We start from the raw sequence: 21,188 nt of genomic DNA, 5'->3' as shown, positions 1-21,188 counted from the left end.
ACTCCTGGTTCATAGGTTGATGCTCAACCACTGAGCGACACTGGCTGGATTAGAATGTGTTTCTTACCGAAACTTCTGACTTAGGTCATTAAATGTACACAGCCTCCATAGAACTCAGCAAATGCAGCACAAAGACTCAAGGACACCCTTGCCTAGGGAACCAGAGTGTGTTACAACACAAAGTCAGAAGAGGAACTCCTGGTGGGGGTGCTTCACAGCTGGGAAATGCTGCTCACAATGCCAGTGGTGGGGACCGGCTTGCGTAGTCAGGGTGGAGCATCCAAAACTGGTTTCAGATGTTCACAGTGATGGTGACTCACCACATACCAGGAGAGTATGCAAAAGTTTATTACTCACAGGGTGAGGTTTTTGAGGAGAGTACAGTGGATATTAGAGTAGTTCCCGAAATAACTGAGAGCACGGGTAAAAGGGACCAGCTTGTGGTGTTCATGGTGACTACTGGGTGCTGTTGGTTGGGGCCTGCTGACACTAATGGAAACTTGCTTGATTAGAACATCTCCCCTGCAACCAAGGACGGAGCACCTGGACTTTCTTGTCAGTTTTCCCAGGTGTAAGGTCAGAGAGGAGAGAAGGGTGCATCCTAAAAGCTTTCAATACTCAAACATCAAAACTGGGATCAGGACCTTTATTATAAGTATCCCTTTCAATACAAAGAAAAGGAACTAAGCACCTACCAAATTTCTTCCAAACTGTTCATCATTAGACTCTGATGATACTGATTGTAAGAGGTTCTGAAGAAGATGCACTGGAGAAATAAGGCATACATTTTTCTGTAAATGTATCAGTGATTCCATACATGTATGACCAGTTATTCAAATTATAAAATGAAACCTCTCCCAACCCAAAATCCAGGAAAATGCCAATCTTCTGCTGTCCTATAGGGCCAAGGCCACATGTATGATGCCAGAGCTGATATTGCCAGCATCCATAGCTTGTGGATGGTGATATGAGAGTATTTCTGGGGAAATATTTACCTCTGCCTCCTATTTTTACCACCCAAAAATTCCTCTCAGCATCAAATCCCTCAGAACTCAGGACAGCCAGGTTAGTAAGTACCTGGGGATCAGGCAGACCATCTGGTGTCTTATGTGTCATACTTTTTCTATCTCTTGAGATAGTGAAACTTGGATGGGCAATTTCAAGATCCAGTGTCAAATCTACCTGAAACATGCTGATCATTTTATGCAGGCCCAAATAATGTGGTGGGGGGGGGGGGGGGGGGGATGAAAATCCCCTTTAATTCACATGAAAACACTTCTGGGGTCTCTAGGTTTTCATACTTGTGGATACTTTCAATACCTGTGAGTAAATCCATGTCTGTCTGCAAATACTTCTCTTCTATTTAACTTAACAGATTGTTTAGTCTGAACATATAGTATGAAATTTGCCTAAAAACTAATTTTTAATTAGTTTTTTTCTCAACATCATTATCTTCTACTAGTAGCCCGGTGCACGAAATTCATGCACTGGGGTAGGCGGGGAGAAGGGGCCCCTCAGTCTGGCCTTCACCCTCTCCAATTTGAGACCCCTCAGGGAATGTCCAACTACCTGTTTATGCCCACACTTTTAACAAATAACAGCCCCATTGTTGTTCCTTTTTTATGCTTAAAACCATTGGAATTAGTAGGTATTCAAAGTGTGTATACATTTTGGTGGGACACCCTGTATATCTCTAGTCAGTGGTGAAAGAAACCAACAGCAGATTTGGAACCCCCAGACAGGGAACCTCGCTCATTCCCTACATGTCTCCCCACTTTTTTCCACCTTTGTGGGCAGCAGGAGAGTCAATGTTTTCTCTCATTAATTCGGAAAAGCACGTCCTGTCACCTGTTGCCCGGCAGGAGTGCGCTAGGCCCCAAGCAAGCAAGGCTCAGTCAGGGCAGCCTTCGCTCATGGGTGCTGGCACCCAAAGTGCACATTCCTCCTCTACAGTCACCCTGACTATCCCACTGTTTCACTGAGAGGACGGAATTCCTCTCTGCCTCTGGGCTCTTGATCTTGAACTCTGACCAAAGGCACCTCAGAGAGGGCCGCCTGCGCCCACCAGGTGTGTCTGTCTGCACCTGCTCCTGCCTCAGCACCTGCGGACAGCCTCAAGCACTGCCGCCCCACCCACAAGGACATGGATCCAGGTCCCAGACCATGGACAGCCTCAAGCACTGCCCCCCGCCTGGCAGGGTCACAGATCCAGGTCCCAGACCGCAGACAGCCTTGCGTGCTGCCGCCTGCCTTCAGTATGCAAATTAGCCGCCATCTTGTTGCTTCAGGGTGGGGGTCCCTACTGGGGTGCCTGGCCAGTCTGGGTGAGGGACTGAGGGCTGTTTTCAGGCTGGCGGGCAACTGAAGCTCCAAACCTCTCCTTTTTTTTTTTTTGGCATTTATTTACCTTCTATGGCTGTCACTGGAGCTGAGAGCTGGCTTTCTCTCTGAGGCTCAGCTGCTGAAAGCAGGTTTCTGGCCTTTGTTTACCTTCTGTATTTGAAACTTTGTTGCCACTCCAGCTCTGAGATCCCGGCTGACTGAAAACAGGTTTCTGGGGTTTTGTTTAGCTTCTATATTTGTAACAATGTTTCAAATTGCAAGCTCAGAGGCCGGCAGCGGCAGGCGGGGAACGTTGGAGTCCTCCGTCACTGAAGCAAGCAAGCCTCCTGTTAGCTTGAAGCTGCCTGGCTGCCGGCCGCCATCTTGGCTGGCAGTTAATTTGCATATCTCCCTGATTAGCCAATGGGAAGGGTAGCGGCCGTACGGCTAATTACCATGTTTCTCTTTTATTAGATAGGATTAGTAGATTGTTATCAAGTTCATCTGGTTCTATTTCTAAGAAACACTTAAGTTCTTTACACTCATAGTCCAATTCCTCCCTCCATTTTCCCCCATCATTCTCTTCACTTGCCAAGTATCATTGGTTTTCATATACTGTTTCAGCATTTTCAAGGTGATTAGTGAGGGCCTCAAGGTACACTTTGAGCTTTCTCCTGTGACTGGCTGCAGCATCCTCAATGGGTGTCAGGGGCTGATCCTGGTGTCGGATGAGACCCTGCACTGGGGACACAACAGCTACAGGTCCTTCTAGGTTCTGATCCATTGGTCTATATGCCTGTTCTTGTGCCAGTACCAGGCTGTTTTGGTTATAATGGCTTGGTAATACAGTTTGATATCTTGTATTGTGATTCCTCCTACTTCATTCTTCTTTCTCAAGATTGCTGCAGCTAGCTATTCGGGGTCTCTTATGGTTCCATATAAATTTTTGGAGTATTTGTTCTAGCTCTGTGAAGTATACTATTGGTATAATAGTATACTTTATATAAAAATTCTTTATTGTTGAAAGTTTACATATGTCTCCTTTTCCCCTGATTAACTTCCCCCACCCTCTCCTGACCTCCAGCACATGCCTCCACCCCACTATTTTCTGTGTCCATTGGTCATGTTCATATGCATGGATACAAGTCCTTTGGTTGATCTCTTACCCTCTCCCCCCAGATCCTTACCTGCCCTCCCTCTGAGGTTTGACAGTCTGTTTGATGCTTGTATGTCTCTGGATCTATTTTTGTTCATCAGTTTACTAGTATGTTGTTCATTATATCCCACAAATGAGTGAGATCATGCTGTATTTATCTTTCTCTGACTGGCTTATTTCACTTAGTATAATGCTTTCCAGGTCTATCTATGCCATTGCAAATAGTAAGAGTTCTTTCTTTTTTACAGCAGCATAGTATTCCATTGTGTAGATGTACTGCTGTCTTTTAATCTACTCATCTGCTGATGTGGACTTAGGCTGTTTCCAAATCTTAGCTATTGTAAATTGTGCTGCTATGAATATAGGGGTGCATATATCCTTTCTGATTGATGTTCCTGATTTCTTGGGATATATTCCTAGAAGTGGGATTACTGAGTCAAATGGGAGTTCCATTTTTAGTTTTTTGAGGAAACTCCATACTGTTCTCCACAGTGGCTGCACCAGTCTGCATTTCCACCAGCAGTGTATGAGGGTTCCTTTTTCTCCACATCCTCACCAGCACTTGTCATTGGTTGATTTGTTGATGATAGTCATTCTAACAGGTGTAAGATGGTACCACATTGTACCATTGGTATTTTTATTTTTATTTATTAAAATAAATCTTTATTGTTCAGATTATTACAGTTGTTCCTCTTTTTCCCCCCATAGCTCCCCTCCACCCGGTTCCCACCCCACCCCCTGCCTTTACCACCCTCTCCCCACTGTCCTTGTCCATAGGCGTATGATTTTTAGTCAGACTCTTCCCGCACCCCCCGCACTCCCTTTCCATGGAGAATTGTCAGTCCACTCCCTTTCTATGCCCCTGATTCTATTCTATTCACCAGTTATTCTGTTCATCAGATTTTTTATTCACTTGATTTTTAGATTCACTTGTTGATAGACATGTATTTGTTGTCACTTTGTTGTTCATAACTTTTTAAAAAATATATTTTATTGATTTTTTACAAAGAGAAAGGGAGAGGGATAGATAGTTAGAAACATTGATGAGAGAGAAACATCGATCAGCTGCCTCCTGCACACCTCCTACTGGGGATGTGTCTGCAACCAAGGTACATGCCCTTGACCGGAATAGAACCTGGGACTTTTCAGTCCCCAGGCCGACGCTCTATCCACTGAGCCAAACCAGTTAGGGCTGTTCATAACTTTTATCTTTACCTTTTTCTTCTTCTTCCTCTTCTTAAAGAATACCCTTCAGCATTTCATCTAATACTGGTTTGGCGGTGATGAACTCCTTTAGCTTTTTCTTATCTGTGAAGCTCTTTATCTGACCTTCAATTCTGAATGATAGCTTTGCTGGATAAAGTAATGTTGGTTGTAGGTTCTTGGTATTCATCACTTTGAATATTTCTTGCCACTCCCTTCTGGCCTGCATAGTTTCTGTTGAGAAATCAGCTGACAGTCGTATGGGTATTCCCTTATAGGTAACTGACTGTCTTTCTCTTGCCGCTTTTAAGATTCTCTCTTTGTCTTTTGCTCTTGGCATTTTAATTATGCTGTGTCTTGGTGTGGTCCTCTTCGGATTCCTTTTGTTTGGGGTTCTCTGCGCTTCCTGGACTTGTAAGTCTATTTCTTTCACCAGGTAGGGGAAGTTTTCTGTCATTATTTCTTCAAATAGATTTCCAATATCTTGCTCTCTCTCTTCTTCCAGCACCCCTATAATTCAGATGTTGGTACACTTGAAGTTGTCCCAGAGGCTCCTTGCACTATTTTCATATTTTTGTATTCTTTTTTCCTTTTGCTTTTCCGGTTGGGTGTTTTTTGCTTCTTCATATTTCAAATCTTTGACTTGATTCGTGGGATCCTCTAGTCTGCTGTTGGATCTCTGTATATTATTCTTTATTTCAGCCAGTGTATGCTTAATTTCTAATTGGTACTTTTTCATATCCTTGAGGGTATCACTATATTTCTCAGTGGTTTCTAGAAGATTCTTGAGTAGCCTTAGAACCATAGCTTTGAACACGATATCCAGTAGTTTGCTTTCCTCCATTTCTTTCATTTGTGACCTGTTTCTTTGTCTCCACATTTTTTATGCTTCCCTGTGTTGGTAGAGTGGATTTGTGTGCTAGGTGTCCTATAGGGCCCAGTGGCTCAGCCTCCCTAATTACCTGAGGTGGACACTCTTGGTGCACCCCTTTGTGAGCTGTGTGCACAGTCTTGTTGTAGTTAAACCTTGATTGCTGTTGGTATCACTGATAGGAATTGACCTCCAGGTCAATTGGCTATGAGGACCAGTTGTGTCTACAATGGGAGAACTTCTGTGCTGGAGACACTCTTATAGGGCAGGACTTGCTTCAGTGGGGCTTTGGGTGCTCACTGAGTCTGCCCCCTGAGTGTGTCTCTTATGGATGTGAAGAGTTGTAATCCGGATGGTCTCACTCTGACCACTGGGTAGACTGGCTCTTGGATCTCCAAGGGGGTGCAAAGTCACCCACTGCCTGAGGCCACCCAGCAGGAGCTACAGAGAGATCTGCAGATTTCTCCTCTTTGTTTGGGGTTTGGAGGTTCCCAGATGAGGCACAGCTGTGAAGTAACGCAGGCTGCTGACGAGCCTTAGGCCTTCTTTTGGAAGCTCTGGGTTTCTCTGACCTAGCTGCAGTTTGACAGGTTTTTAGGCGGAGAAAATTCAGGCCTTTAGTATGCAAAAGCCTCTTCGTACAGTTTTTGTGGGGTTGTATTGAGTGGGGCATGGTCTCAGGGATTCATGTGGCGGTGCAAACAGCAATGGTTGCTGTCGGCCCTCCCCCAATAGGTCCCTGGGTCTCTAGGTTCCTCCCTCCTTGCAGGAACAATGAACACTGCAAGCACCTCACGAGAAAGCTGCCCTCACGTTCTGGCCTGATGCCAGACAGTACAGTTTCTCTCTGTATAAGTGTGAGTCCCCAGATTTTCACCCAGAACTGGATTTCAGAGCAGTCGGGAGCTTCTATCTCCTTCCCAGTTGAAAAGACAACATCATATGAGCTGCCAGCCCCTTTTGCGCGTGCCTCCGTACCTCCACACTTCCACAGCTCTGCACCTCCTACCAGACTCAGTGCGCTTTTCTTTTTCCTTCAAGTTGTAGAATTTCCACTCAGTCAGCCTTCCCGTGGTTCTGGATGCTATTCTTTTTGTCTTTTAGTTGTAGTTTTAATGTGGTTGTACACGGCAGCAAGTTCAGGTGTTTACCTATGCCGCCATCTTGGTTGTCTCCTCTGTACCATTGGCATTTTAATAGGGATTGTGTTGAATCTGTAGCTTGCTTTGTGTAGTATGGACATTTTAATGATATTAATTCTTCCAATCCATGAACATGGTATACATTTCCATATCTTTGTATCTTCTATTCTTTTTTCAATGTCCTATAGTTTTCCAAGTACAGGCCTTTTACCTCTTTGGTTAAGCTTATTCCTTGGTATCTTTTTTTTGCAATGGTAAATGGGATTGCTTTTTTAGGTTCTCTTTTGAGAGCTCATTACTGGTTTATAAAAATGCCACCGAATTGTGAATGTTGATTTTGTATCCTGCTACCTTGACAAATTCATTTATTAAGTCTAGTGGTTTCTGGTGGAATCTTTTCAGTTTTCTATGTACAATATCATGTCATCTAAAAATAATGACAGTTTTACTTCCTCCTTTCCAATTTCGATGCCTTTTATCTCTTCTTCTTGTCTGATTGCTGTACCTAGGACTTCCAGTACTATCTATCTATATAAAAACCTAAATGGCCATTTGACCATTCAACCATTCAACAGGTAGCTAAGATACACAATGATCACCAGGGGGCAGAAGCTTCAACTGGTAAGTTAGGTTGCTGCTGGGGCCCTGTCAGCCCTGAATCTTGTTCACCCACACCCTGGACCCAGAGAGAAGGGAGGAGGGAGCCTGATTCCTCGTGGAATCAGCCATGGGTTAGCTTGCTGCTGGGGCCCTGTTGGCCCCGAATCTGGTTCACCCCAATCAGATTCCCTTTCAAAGTGCAAAGGGCCTCTAGTATTGAATAATGCTGGCAACCAATTCCAGCATGACAGCAGGGCTGCATCTGGGAATGTCTGAGGGCATTTCCCAAACCTGAAAAGGGATTATTGCTTGGCTGCCAGACAGCTCAGGGCATCTTAATCTACATGTTATTGCCTCCTACTGGCCAAACACCTGAACAACCGTAGGCTAATTCCCCCATTCTGACAACGCTTGTGTATACCCTTTGAAGTTTATATCTCTGCCTCACCTCAGGACAAGTTGTGTTAATAAAAAGCATGGGGTCCTGCGACGAGGAGACCTGAGGCCTTAGACCTGAGACCTGAGACCTTAGACCTTAGACCTTAGACCTTAGACTTTAAGACCTTAGAAACTTAGAACTTAGATCGTAGCTCCTTTAGCTAAGCTCCTTTGACCCCCAAATGCCTTTCAAAATTATGCTTCATCTTTGGACTCTTATTTAATCTACGCACAGCCTTCTCCAGATTGCTGAACCCTTCTTGATGTTGGGACAAGAACCCCGGCAGAATAAGACTGGTGAAAGCGGGCATCCTTGTCTTGTTCCTGTTTTTAAGAAAAACACTTTTAGTTTTTGCCCATTGAGTATTATGTTGGTTGTAGGTGTGTCATATATGGCCATTATTATGTTGAGGTATGATCCCTTTATTCCCACGCTACTAAGTTTTTATCAAAAAAGCATTCTGGATTTTGTTGGATGCTTTTTCTGCATCTATTGATAAATCATGTGGTTTTTACCTTTCAATTTGCTTATGTGATATACCACATTCATTGATTTGTGTATAATGTACCAGCCTTGCATCCCTGGTATAAATCCCACCTGATCATGGTGTGGATCTTTTTAATATATTGCCGGATGTGATTTGCTAATATTTTATTGAGGGTTTTAACATGCGTGTTCATCAGGGGTTTTGGCCTGTAATTTTCTTTCTTTGTAGTGTCTTTATCTGATTTTTGGAATTAGAAAAATGCTGGCCTCATAAAAAGAGCTTGGAAGTGCTTCTTCCTCTTGAATTTTTTGGAATAGTTTGAGAAGAACTAATAGTGTTAGTTCTTCTTTGAATGTTTGGTAAAATTAACCTATAAATCTATCCAGTCCAGGACTTTTTTTTTTTTTTTTTTTTGCTGGAAGTTTTTAAATTATTTCTTCTATTTCATCAGTTGTTATTGGCCCACTCGGGTTTTCTGATTTTTCTTGATTGAGTTTTGGAAGATTGTATGTTTCTAGGAATTTTTCCATTTCACCCAGTTTGTCCAGCTTGTTGGCATATAGTTGTTCATAGTGCTTGCTTACAATCCTTTGTAGTTCTGTGGTGTCTGTTGTTATATTGCTTCTTTCATTTCTGATTTTATTTATTTGGGTCCTCTCTCTTTGTTTCTTGATGAGTCTGGCTAGGGGTTCATCAGTCTTGTTTATCTTTTCAAAGAACAAGCTGTTGGATTTATTGATCTCTTGTATTTTTTTTTCTTTAAATCTGTATGCCATTTATTTTTGCTCTAATTTTTATTATTTCCTTCCTGCTACTTCCTTTGAGCTTTTCTTGCTGTTCTCTTTCTAGTTTATTTAGTTTTGGGATTATTATTAGATAGTTTATTAGTCCTTTTTCTTGTTTCTTGAGGTAGGTCTGCAGTACTATGAACTTCCCTCTTAGGACTCCTTTTGCCATGTCCCATAGTCTTTGGATGGTTGTGTGTTCATTTTCATTTGTTCCCAGGAAATTTTTAATTTATTGCTTGATCTCATTGGTAACCCATTTATTGTTTAATTACCTGATATTTAGCCTCCAAGCATTTGAGTGTTTTTGATTTTTTTTTTTTTGTAGTTGATTTCTAACTTCATGCCATTGAGATCTGAGAAGATGCTTGGTAATGTATTAATCTTTTTGAACCTGTAGAGATTTGTTCTGTGCCCTAACATGTGGTCTATCTTTGAGAATGTTCCATGTGCACTTGAGAAGAATTCATATTCTGTTGCTTTAGGGTGAAATGTTCTATAAATATCCATCTGGTCTAGTGTGTCATTTCAGGCCTCTGTTCCTTGTTAGTTTTTTTGTCTGGAAGATCTAGCCAGTGAAGTCAGTGTAGTGTTACAGTCCCCCACTGTGACTGTATTGCTGTCAATCTCTTCCTCCAAGTCCATCAAGAGTTTTTTAATGTACTTAGGTGCTCCTATATTGGGTGCATATATGTTTACAAGAGTTATATTTTCTTATTGAATTATTCTCTTTAGTGTTATAAAGTGGCCTCCTTTGTCTCTTATGGCTTTTGTTTTGAAGTCTTATTTTGTCTGATATGAGTATTGTTACTCCAGCTTTTTTCCCCTTTCCATTTACATGGAATATGTTTTTCCATCCTTCACTCTCAGTCTATGTATATCTTTTGTTCTGAGGTGGGTCTCTTGTAGACAGCATATATATGGGTAAAGTTTTCTTACCCATTCAGTCACCCTGTCTTTTGACTGGAGCATTTAATTTATTTACATTTAAGGTTATTTTTTATAGGTATTCACTTATTTTTAATTTATTTTTATTGCTTTCAGAGAAGAAGGGAGAGGGAGTGGAGAGATAGAAACATCAGTGATGAGAGAGAGTCATGGGTCAGCTGCCTCCTGCATGCCCCCTACTGGGAATCGAGCCCACAACCTGGGCATGCACCTTTGACCAGGAATCAAACCTGGGACCCTTCAGTCCACAGGCTGATGCCCTATCCACTGAGCCAAACCGCCTAGGGCACTATTTATTTATTGCCATTGTAATGTTCTTTATGCCTATGATCCTCTCTCTCTCCTTTGCTTCTTCTTAGAGCAGTCCCTTTAACATTTCTTGCATTGCTGGTTTGGTGGTAATGTACTCCTTTAATCTTTTTTTGTCTGGAAAGCTTTTACTTCACCTTAAATTTTTAATGATAGCCTCGCTGGATACAATAGTCTTGGATTTAGGCCCTTGCTTTTTATTACTTCGAGTACTTCATGACACTCCAAGGGTGCTGGGTAGATTATACAATTTCTTGAGCCTCAGAATCAGCTTTTTGAAATGGGGACAATTATTGCCAGCTCCCCTCTGCACTGGGAGGAGAGAGGCAGAGGCTGAGACACTTGACATTGAGCTTGGTACACAGGTAGCAGACCCTCCACACAGGGAGTTCATTGGTTTCCTCAATTTCATTGTAGTTCTAAATTCTTTTTAATCAGTGACTTCTAACCATGTGCTGTGAGGGCTTATGTAGGTACAAACAATAAAGCAACAGCCCAGGAATTAGCGGTGAGAAAGGTGAGTGAAATGTCACATTTATTTGCGTGGTACAGAGGCGACTGCAGCGCTGTGGCTCAGGTGTGCTCTGCCTGCCCAGCATTTATCGCTCAACTCTCATTGCTCAACTTAGAGTCAGCCCCCAGCCCAGGTCCCCACCACATCCAGGAGTGTGCCAACTCAGGGGTTGAAGTGCTGCCACCTCCTGGCCGGTAATAGTAACAGCAAGTGCAGGTGTCCTCACCCTGTGCCAGCTCCCCATGTCCTTTGCTGGCAGGGTGTTGGGTCCTGTTTACACACACGTGCAGGTGAGGAGACCACAGCAGCAGGAGGTCATGGGATGAGCCCCCCAAAAAAGGTGCAAAGTGGTTCCGGCTCACCAGTGCATGCTGGCCGCTCTCACTGAAACACAAAACCCAAACTTTCAATGTCAAAACAAATGCAGTGGTGTTATGTGATGGATCACAAATATCAAGGCACCTTAAAGGAAAATTATAAATGCCCTTTTTAAAGAAAAATCGTGAGTGCCCTCCTAAGACAAAGCAAGAAGTCTGGAAAGGTTGGTCCCCTGGTCCCCAGGCTCCCCCAGGAGACCCTGTAGTCTCCTGGGCCTTTAGGAAAATGTCAGGGAAAATGTGTTAGAGACTCAAAGTAATTCTAACTTTAAATGGTAAAGTTTGGACTATAAAGTGGTCTTTGAATTGTGATTCCTCACTGCAGTGAAGAACTGGTATTTTTCTTGTAAAATATAAGGTTTTAAAATTGCTCATGAAATCGCTGTGCTGCATCTGCAGACACCTGCAGAAGACACCTGCAGACAGACACCTGCAGACAGACACCTGCAGGCAGACACCTCCACACAGACACCTGCAGGCAGACACCTGCAGACAGACACCTGCAGACAGACACCTGCAGGCAGACACCTGCACACAGACACCTGCAGGCAGACACCTGCACACAGACACCTGCAGGCAGACACCTGCACACAGACACCTGCACACAGACACCTGCACACAGACACCTGCACACAGACACCTGCAGGCAGACACCTGCAGGCAGACACCTGCAGGCAGACACCTGCACGCAGACACCTGCACGCAGACACCTGCACGCAGACACCTGCAGGCAGACACCTGCACACAGACACCTGCACACAGACACCTGCAGAAGACACCTGCAGGCAGACACCTGCAGAAGACACCTGCACACAGACACCTGCAGACAGACACCTGCAGACAGACACCTGCAGGCAGACACCTGCAGAAGACACCTGCAGACAGACACCTGCAGAAGACACCTGCACGCAGACACCTGCAGACAGACACCTGCAGGCAGACACCTGCAGAAGACACCTGCAGGCAGACACCTGCAGGCAGACACCTGCAGGCAGACACCTGCACGCAGACACCTGCACGCAGACACCTGCACGCAGACACCTGCAGGCAGACACCTGCAGGCAGACACCTGCACACAGACACCTGCAGGCAGACACCTGCAGGCAGACACCTGCAGGCAGATACCTGCAGGCAGACACCTGCACGCAGACACCTGCAGGCAGACACCTGCACGCAGACACCTGCACGCAGACACCTGCAGAAGACACCTGCAGGCAGACACCTGCACGCAGACACCTGCACACAGACACCTGCACACAGACACCTGCAGGCAGACACCTGCAGGCAGACACCTGCAGGCAGACACCTGCACGCAGACACCTGCACACAGACACCTGCAGAAGACACCTGCAGGCAGACACCTGCAGGCAGACACCTGCAGGCAGACACCGGCACGCAGACACCTGCACACAGACACCTGCAGGCAGACACCTGCAGGCAGACACCTGCAGGCAGACACCAGCAGGCAGACACCTGCAGGCAGACACCTGCACGCAGACACCTGCAGGCAGACACCTGCACGCAGACACCTGCACACAGACACCTGCAGGCAGACACCTGCAGGCAGACACCTGCACGCAGACACCTTCAGGCAGACACCTGCACACAGACACCTGCAGGCAGACACCTGCACACAGACACCTGCAGGCAGACACCTGCAGGCAGACACCTGCAGGCAGACACCTGCAGGCAGACACCTGCAGGCAGACACCTGCACACAGACACCTGCAGGCAGACACTGCAGGCAGACACCTGCACGCAGACACCTGCAGGCAGACACCTGCAGGCAGACACCTGCAGGCAGACACCTGCACACAGACACCTGCAGGCAGACACCTGAAGGCAGACACCTGCACGCAGACACCTGCAGGCAGACACCTGCAGGCAGACACCTGCACGCAGACACCTGCAGGCAGACACCTGCACGCAGACACCTGCACGCAGACACCTGCAGAAGACACCTGCAGGCAGACACCTGCAGGCAGACACCTGCACACAGACACCTGCACACAGACACCTGCAGAAGACACCTGCAGGCAGACACCTGCACGCAGACACCTGCACACAGACACCTGCACACAGACACCTGCAGAAGACACCTGCAGGCAGACACCTGCACACAGACACCTGCAGAAGACACCTGCACGCAGACACCTGCACACAGACACCTGCAGGCAGACACCTGCACACAGACACCTGCACACAGACACCTGCACGCAGACACCTGCACACAGACACCTGCAGGCAGACACCTGCACGCAGACACCTGCAGGCAGACACCTGCACGCAGACACCTGCAGGCAGACACCTGCAGGCAGACACCTGCAGACAGACACCTGCAGGCAGACACCTGCAGACAGACACCTGCAGAAGACACCTGCACACAGACACCTGCAGACAGACACCTGCAGGCAGACACCTGCAGAAGACACCTGCAGACAGACACCTGCAGGCAGACACCTGCACACAGACACCTGCACGCAGACACCTGCACACAGACACCTGCAGGCAGACACCTGCAGGCAGACACCTGCAGGCAGACACCTGCACACAGACACCTGCAGGCAGACACCTGCAGGCAGACACCTGCAGGCAGACACCTGCACGCAGACACCTGCACACAGACACCTGCACACAGACACCTGCAGGCAGACACCTGCACGCAGACACCTGCAGGCAGACACCTGCACGCAGACACCTGCACACAGACACCTGCAGAAGACACCTGCAGGCAGACACCTGCAGGCAGACACCTGCACACAGACACCTGCAGGCAGACACCTGCAGGCAGACACCTGCACGCAGACACCTGCACACAGACACCTGCAGGCAGACACCAGCAGGCAGACACCTGCAGGCAGACACCTGCACACAGACACCTGCAGGCAGACACCTGCACGCAGACACCTGCACACAGACACCTGCAGGCAGACACCTGCAGGCAGGCACCTGCAGGCAGACACCTGCACGCAGACACCTGCACACAGACACCTGCACACAGACACCTGCAGGCAGACACCTGCAGGCAGACACCTGCAGGCAGACACCTGCACACAGACACCTGCAGGCAGACACCTGCAGGCAGACACCTGCAGGCAGACACCTGCACGCAAACACCTGCACGCAGACACCTGCAGGCAGACACCTGCACACAGACACCTGCAGGGAGACACCTGCACACAGACACCTGCAGGCAGACACCTGCACACAGACACCTGCACACAGACACCTGCACACAGACACCTGCAGGCAGACACCTGCACGCGAACACCTGCACACAGACACCTGCAGGCAGACACCTGCACACAGACACCTGCAGGCAGACACCTGCACACAGACACCTGCACACAGACACCTGCAGAAGACACCTGCAGGCAGACACCTGCACACAGACACCTGCAGAAGACACCTGCACACAGACACCTGCAGGCAGACACCTGCACACAGACACCTGCAGACAGACACCTGCACGCAGACACCTGCACACAGACACCTGCAGGCAGACACCTGCACACAGACACCTGCAGGCAGACACCTGCACGCAGACACCTGCAGGCAGACACCTGCAGGCAGACACCTGCAGACAGACACCTGCAGGCAGACACCTGCAGGCAGACACCTGCACGCAGACACCTGCAGACAGACACCTGCACGCAGACACCTGCACACAGACACCTGCAGGCAGACACCTGCACACAGACACCTGCAGGCAGACACCTGCAGGCAGACACCTGCAGGCAGACACCTGCACGCAGACACCTGCACACAGACACCTGCACACAGACACCTGCAGGCAGACACCTGCAGGCAGACACCTGCACGCAGACACCTGCAGGCAGACACCTGCAGGCAGACACCTGCACGCAGACACCTGCACGCAGACACCTGCAGCAGACACCTGCAGGCAGACACCTGCACGCAGACACCTGCAGGCAGACACCTGCACGCAGACAACTGCAGGCAGACACCTGCACGCAGACACCTGCAGGCAGACACCTGCACGCAGACACCTGCAGGCAGACACCTGCAGGCAGACACCTGCAGGCAGACACCTGCAGGCAGACACCTGCACGCAGACACCTGCAGGCAGACACCTGCAGGCAGACACCTGCACGCAGACACCTGCAGGCAGACACCTGCAGGCAGACACCTGCACGCAGACACCTGCAGGCAGACACCTGCAGGCAGACACCTGCAGGCAGACACCTGCACACAGACACCTGCAGGCAGACACCTGCACGCAGACACCTGCACGCAGACACCTGCAGAAGACACCTGCAGACAGACACCTGCACGCAGACACCTGCACGCAGACACCTGCACACAGACACCTGCACACAGACACTTGCAGACACCTATGAGAAACCCAGAGCCAGGAACTCATGGAAGAAAAAGCAGAGTAACCAGACAAAAGCCAAGGAGAAGGACCTCCCAGGTCAATATTGTTGCTTTTGGTGCATTATTATTATTATTATTATTATTATTATTATTTCACTATCTACTTGCCCCATTTTTATTATTACTATTTCACACCTTCACACTGCCCTGTCCCATGGACCTGGACAGTGTGTGTCCACCTAGACCAGATCCAATGGATGACCTTTCCGCCTCTCTTGCCCTTGCCAGCAATCCCTAATCAGTCTTCCATCCAGAGGGCAGGCTCCCATCCTCCAAGCATCTCTCTTAACTGCCCGGTTGCTTCCAAAGTTCCCGGACGCTCCTTGTTCCCATGGTCACATCTGGTCTGGCCTTGTCAGGTATGACACGGCACCAACAAACAGACATGTGGCTGACCTTCTGGCCTCTGTGTTCCTTATCAAGTCAGAGTCATTACCAGCGTTAGTGTGAAGACCTTCCACTGTCTCCCACGCTGGCCCCGCCTAACACAGGCTCCTGTCTCATCACATCACCAGGCTCCCCATTCATTCAGAGGGTGAGGAGGGGAGGCTGCAGGGATGAAACGGGCCAGGGAGGCCCAGGCCACCCACCCTCAGGTCCTGAGCACACGTGTGTCCTCCCCGGTCACTTGACCCTGCTCTGGGCTTCTGTAAAGTCTGGAGACATGCCTGCCATGTCCTTCACATTGAAGCTCTTAAAATAAAGCTTTAAAAATCGATCTGTATTAATAGGAAGCACACTAGAAAATCCCTTAAAATTGAAATAAAAAACGATTCTAAGAGACACGATGTGTGCATTGATCTGTTTTTATGTCTCAACATCTGCAAGTCACAACACTTCCTCTTTGGGGGAAAATGGAGACACTCAGCTGCAATCCTTCCAACGGCCACTAGAGGGAAACCTGATGGGTTACATACAGTTTCCCGACTATAAAAAGAAACATCTGGGGGAACTTCAAGTAACCCAGATACTCTTGGGCTTGTTTGCTTGTTTCTCTGGTTTCTGTGAATGTTTTGGTCCTTCTCCTCCTCGCCATCTTCCCCCTCCCTCAGCAACCCTGAGGGTTCGAGCGTTCAAGTCTTTCACTCCCTGCTGCTGCCAGGCTTCCCTGCAGATGACCACATGCCAGGGAGTCAAGGCCACTGGGTAAATCTTTGACCGGGGACACGGGAGGTGGTGATGAGTCCTTTGCCTGCTCAGCCCTTTATACCTGGTGTGACCGCGTGTCCTGGTTGGCCTGGGACAGCCCCAGGGGTGCCGCTGCCCAGGGGTGATTGAAATAGCACCCCCTCTGCCCTTTTGGGTGCCAAGTTTGTAGGGCACATGATCTGATCCCTTCCCTCCCTTCGTGCCTCCCTCGTCCTGACTCTGGGTGCCCCCACCCCAATCGGCTTCTGGGGGACCACCCCTTTCGAGATGTCAGGAAGGGGGTGATGGGCAGGCCTGAGCCCGAGACAGCAGCTCAGTCCAGCAAGGACAGGCTCCCGGCAAGGCTCAGACAGGGGGTGGGGCTTTCTGAGGTGGGACATTCAGGGGATAAGGAGCAGCAAGTCATGGGAATTGTGGGGGGCACTCAAGCCATCAGAGGATGTGGTTGAAATGGCTAATTCTAAGTTTTGGGAAAGCCTGGAAAGAGTGCCCCCATCTTTGCTGCTCTCCCCAAACCCCAGCTGGGACATCTTCCTATCAGTGCAAAGAAGGAGAAGCAAGTCTGAGGAGGGGCCCGGGGAAGCAGGGGACAGAGAGCCCAGAGGGGACTAGACTATTTCATCCATCACACCCTCCTGGAGCTTCCTGGGGGTGCGGGGCACGAGAAGGCACCCCTGGATGGACGGCATCAGCTGCAGGAAAGGGGGTGCAGACTCTGGGTGGGAAGTGGGGGAAAGGCTGGAACAGAGTGGAGAGAGATGGACAGACAAGAGGAGAGAGTCAGAGACCAAACTTCCTATTTCTACTCTGGACCTTTTGTATAAATGCCTGCATGCCCCGTGTGGCTCTGTGTGACCGCACCTGACACTTGGCGGTGTTGTCAGGGTTCGTCATGCTGTGGTGCGCCTCGGCCAGGGTCCCTTGTACTGTCCATCATTATCCCGCTGCAGAGATAAATCGCATCTCACTTACCCACCCATCCATTAGTGAGCATTTGGGTTGCTTCCACGTTGGGGCTATGATGAACAGCCATTGGACTTTTCCTGGGTACATATGTTGCCACTTCCCTTGAGTGTATACCAGCATAGACCTGCGAGTGGTATACACCTGAAACCTGTGAAGTTTTGAGGAAGCTTGAAGTCCTACTTCAAATACAGTGGAAAAGGGAAGAGCAAAGGAAATGTTGATTGTGTGTGAAAAGAAACGTGGACACGTGTTGACTAGAACGCCAAATTGGGCGAGTTTTAGAAAACTCAAAGGGACCCGGCACCTACACGCTGCCACTGTAGGCTCTTGCCAACCTCACCCTCAGCCGCTCAGATGTGCCTCCAGGAATTGGGAACCCTGCCCAAGCTTGGCTGCATGCTCCCCAGTGGCCACTGGAGGGCGCCCGGACCACTCCCTGAGTCTCAGATTCCTGGAAATAACGGGGTTTCTGAGAGGTTTTATCCCAGAGCTGAGCCACTGTGCTCACTCCAAAACTTCTCAAGGGGACAGTGGTGGGTTTAGACCCTTAACCTGAATCAGCACGTGGATGGAAGACAGAGCTGGGGAGTATCCCTCAGCTGCAGGCAAAGCTCACCCCAGAGCAGCAGGGCCTTGGAACCTTCTCTGTGGCCACTCAGTGACCTTGAACCTTGTCCACCTCTGTAAGATGCTGAGAGGTGAGGGCACGCGGGGCCATGACGGGGGGCATAGGGCCAGCACACAGCCACAGTAGGCACCACAGAACGGCCGCCATTGCTGCCTGGTTACCTTTTGCTGTTTGACTGTGTGTAGGGGCCGTTTGAAGAGATTCACAAACTCAGCAGCAAAGGAGACAAGAGTCCGGGTGGGGCCTCGGGCTCATGATGACCCGGAGAGATAAGGTGGTGCAGAGAGAGGAACCAGAGCGGGTGTGCAATGGGGCTGGGCTTGGCAGAGGCACAGACTGCTTTCCGAAAAGTCCCCTCTGGCTGGTCACAGCACTGGGCCTGCCCCAGGCCATCTCAGGGCCTGCGAGGGGTCGAGGGGTCGGGAGGGGCTGGGGCCAAGAGCCAGTTCCTGGAGTCAGAGGCGCTGGGAGGTAAAACAAGCATTTCAGCCCCAGAGCGCTGTGGGCCTTCACTGCCTCTGACTCAGCCTTGGACATGCAGAATCTCAGCTTTCTAAAGGGAACACAGGTTTCCCTGAGTCACCAGGGAGGGGCGCGCACACACACAGTCACACACTCACACACTTACACACATGCCCACGCTCAGTCACATGGTCGCACACACATCCACACACATTCTCACATTCACACTCCACTCACATACACACTGCACACACACACTTGCACATAATCAACATTCAGGCACATACTCTTACATACTCAGGGTCACACACACACTCACACACTCACATAGTCACATACACACAATCACCCACATTCACACAGTCACATTCACACACACCGGTCACGCACTCATTCACACTCAGACACATTTATATATACACACACTCACACACACATTCTTCACACTCACCCAGTCACATACACACAATTTCTCAGTGTGCCTTCTCCAGATTCCACCTTCTTGTTCATCATCCCAGCCATTCTGAGTAAACTTGTGGTGACTTTTTGTAAAGAGATTGCTTTCTTTTTAAAATAATGTATTGAGGTGTAAATCACATCATATGGAATTAAACATTTTTAAAGTGAACAAGTCACTGGTATACCCCATCCCTCCAAAGCAGCACCCCTATCCTTGTGGCCACTTTTTAACGTTTGCTTATTGATTATTTATTGGATGTCTACCATGAGGCAAAATCTCTGTGGCGCTGAGGATTTTTAATAGTTGAGCCTCCATAGACCAACTTCTGAACCATCTTTGAGAACAGAAGCATGGACTGTACTGATTGGTCAGACTGGGTCACAACCCCACCCACAGCAGCAGGGCGAGGCCTTGGCTCCACCAGAGTTGGGGAGGGAGCTACCCAGAGGAAATTGGAACTTTTGTTACCAGCGAGAAGGACTGAGGCTGCAAAACACGTTCCCTGACTGTGAGTGGGCCCGGGGAGGCAGGGTCCGGGGCCAATGCTGCCCCCCCTACACTCCCAGCACAGAGAAGCATGGGCAGCCGCGTGGGACCGGATGTGATGTGGTGCGAGACCAACAGGCGGTGTAGCAGTACATGGGGAGCCAAATGCATGGGGAGGGGATGCAGGAGGCCGAAGGAAAGGCCTCGGAGCAAAGGCGATGTTTCAGCGGGGTCTTGAAGGATGAGTAGGAGTTCGTCAGGGAGTGCCCATTGGGCTGGGCAGAGAGCAAAGGTACTGAGACATTGACTGGAGTTTTAATCCTGACTCTTCTCCTTCCTAACTTCCTAGGGCAAGTTACTTCATCTCTCCAAGCCTCCTCTAAACAGCTTCCTCCTCTAAACAGTGGGGAACAATCATAGTATCGCCCACGAGATCTGATGGAGGAGGAAATAGGATAAAGCAGGGGCCAAAGCAGTGGACGTGACAAAATCCCTGCTGTCCCGGAGTTAGTATCTTCTCATCTGTGAGGCGGGGCTCATTGCACCGCCTCTAATTGTCAGCAAGCTCGTGATGCGTTCTCGGCACAGCGTCACCTGGTGCTCGCTGTTAGCACTGTCGTTGCTGTTGGTATAAAGTTCTGAGGATGCCTGAGCGGCGTGGCCAGGGGGCTGCAGGGGGTGGGATGCCCGACACCCGAGTGCCAGCGCCGCACCAGCCGCCACGTGGCCGCGGACAGGTCCTCCCTCCCGCCGCCCGCACTCTGCACGCGTCACGGACAAGATGCCGCAGCTGCTGGCGGGGTTGCTGGGGTTTGAACAGGAGGATCCTGGGTCCCTGAGCGGAGCTGCCCCGGAAAGCTCTCAGCAAAGGGGGGTGGGGGGTGGGGGTGGGGGACGACGTGCTGTCCCTTTGGGCCTCTGAAGATCTGTGCCCGCTACGCTGAGCCGGTCAGTCAGTGGTCACACTCGGTGATGTTGACTGAGTCCGTCTCCGGCCAGAGACCCCGCGTCAAGTCAGCAGAGGCTGCGAGCTCCCGGACCACGAGGCCCCAGACCCGCGGGTGGAGGAGGGGTTATGGTCGGAGGCAGCGCTCGAGGGACTTGGGGTGCGGTTGGCGCAGCCCGAGTTCTTGAGCTGGTCGGTGGCTACAAGGGTCCCCCACACCGTACTCATTAAGCTAAATATTTCTGTTTTATTTTGTTTTTGAAAAGGAAGCATACACATCACTGTGTGTGAAACGCAGGTGTGGCAGTGAGTAAGGCACCAGGCGGCTCCCGCGCGGGATGCAGGGCCGGGCTCAGGCACCTCCTTCCACCCTCCCGAACCCGGCTCCACCGAGAGCGCGGGGCTGAGGTCCGCGACGGGCCCAGGGTCCGGGCGGCTCCAGGCAGCCTCCTCTAACGGGGCAACCCAGCGTCCTCCCCCGGCTCGCTGTCCCTTTAACGTCGCAGACCGTCCCTGGTACTGAGGTCCCGCATCGCGGTC

At 49.5% G+C, this 21,188-nt stretch overlaps 1 pseudogene; it reads right to left on the bottom strand.

Annotated features, from left to right (window-relative positions):
• Positions 1-720: 720 nt before the first annotated feature.
• LOC139014334 (tripartite motif-containing protein 60-like) lies at positions 721-21,181 on the bottom strand (annotated as a pseudogene).
• Between the last annotated feature and the right edge of the window lie 7 nt (positions 21,182-21,188).

Source organism: Myotis yumanensis, unplaced genomic scaffold (assembly GCF_028538775.1).
Source record: "Myotis yumanensis isolate MYYU_CA2020_CCGP unplaced genomic scaffold, mMyoYum1.0.hap1 SCAF_7, whole genome shotgun sequence".
Taxonomy (NCBI): Eukaryota; Metazoa; Chordata; class Mammalia; order Chiroptera; family Vespertilionidae; genus Myotis; species Myotis yumanensis.
This window is presented reverse-complemented; position numbering and strand designations above follow the sequence as displayed.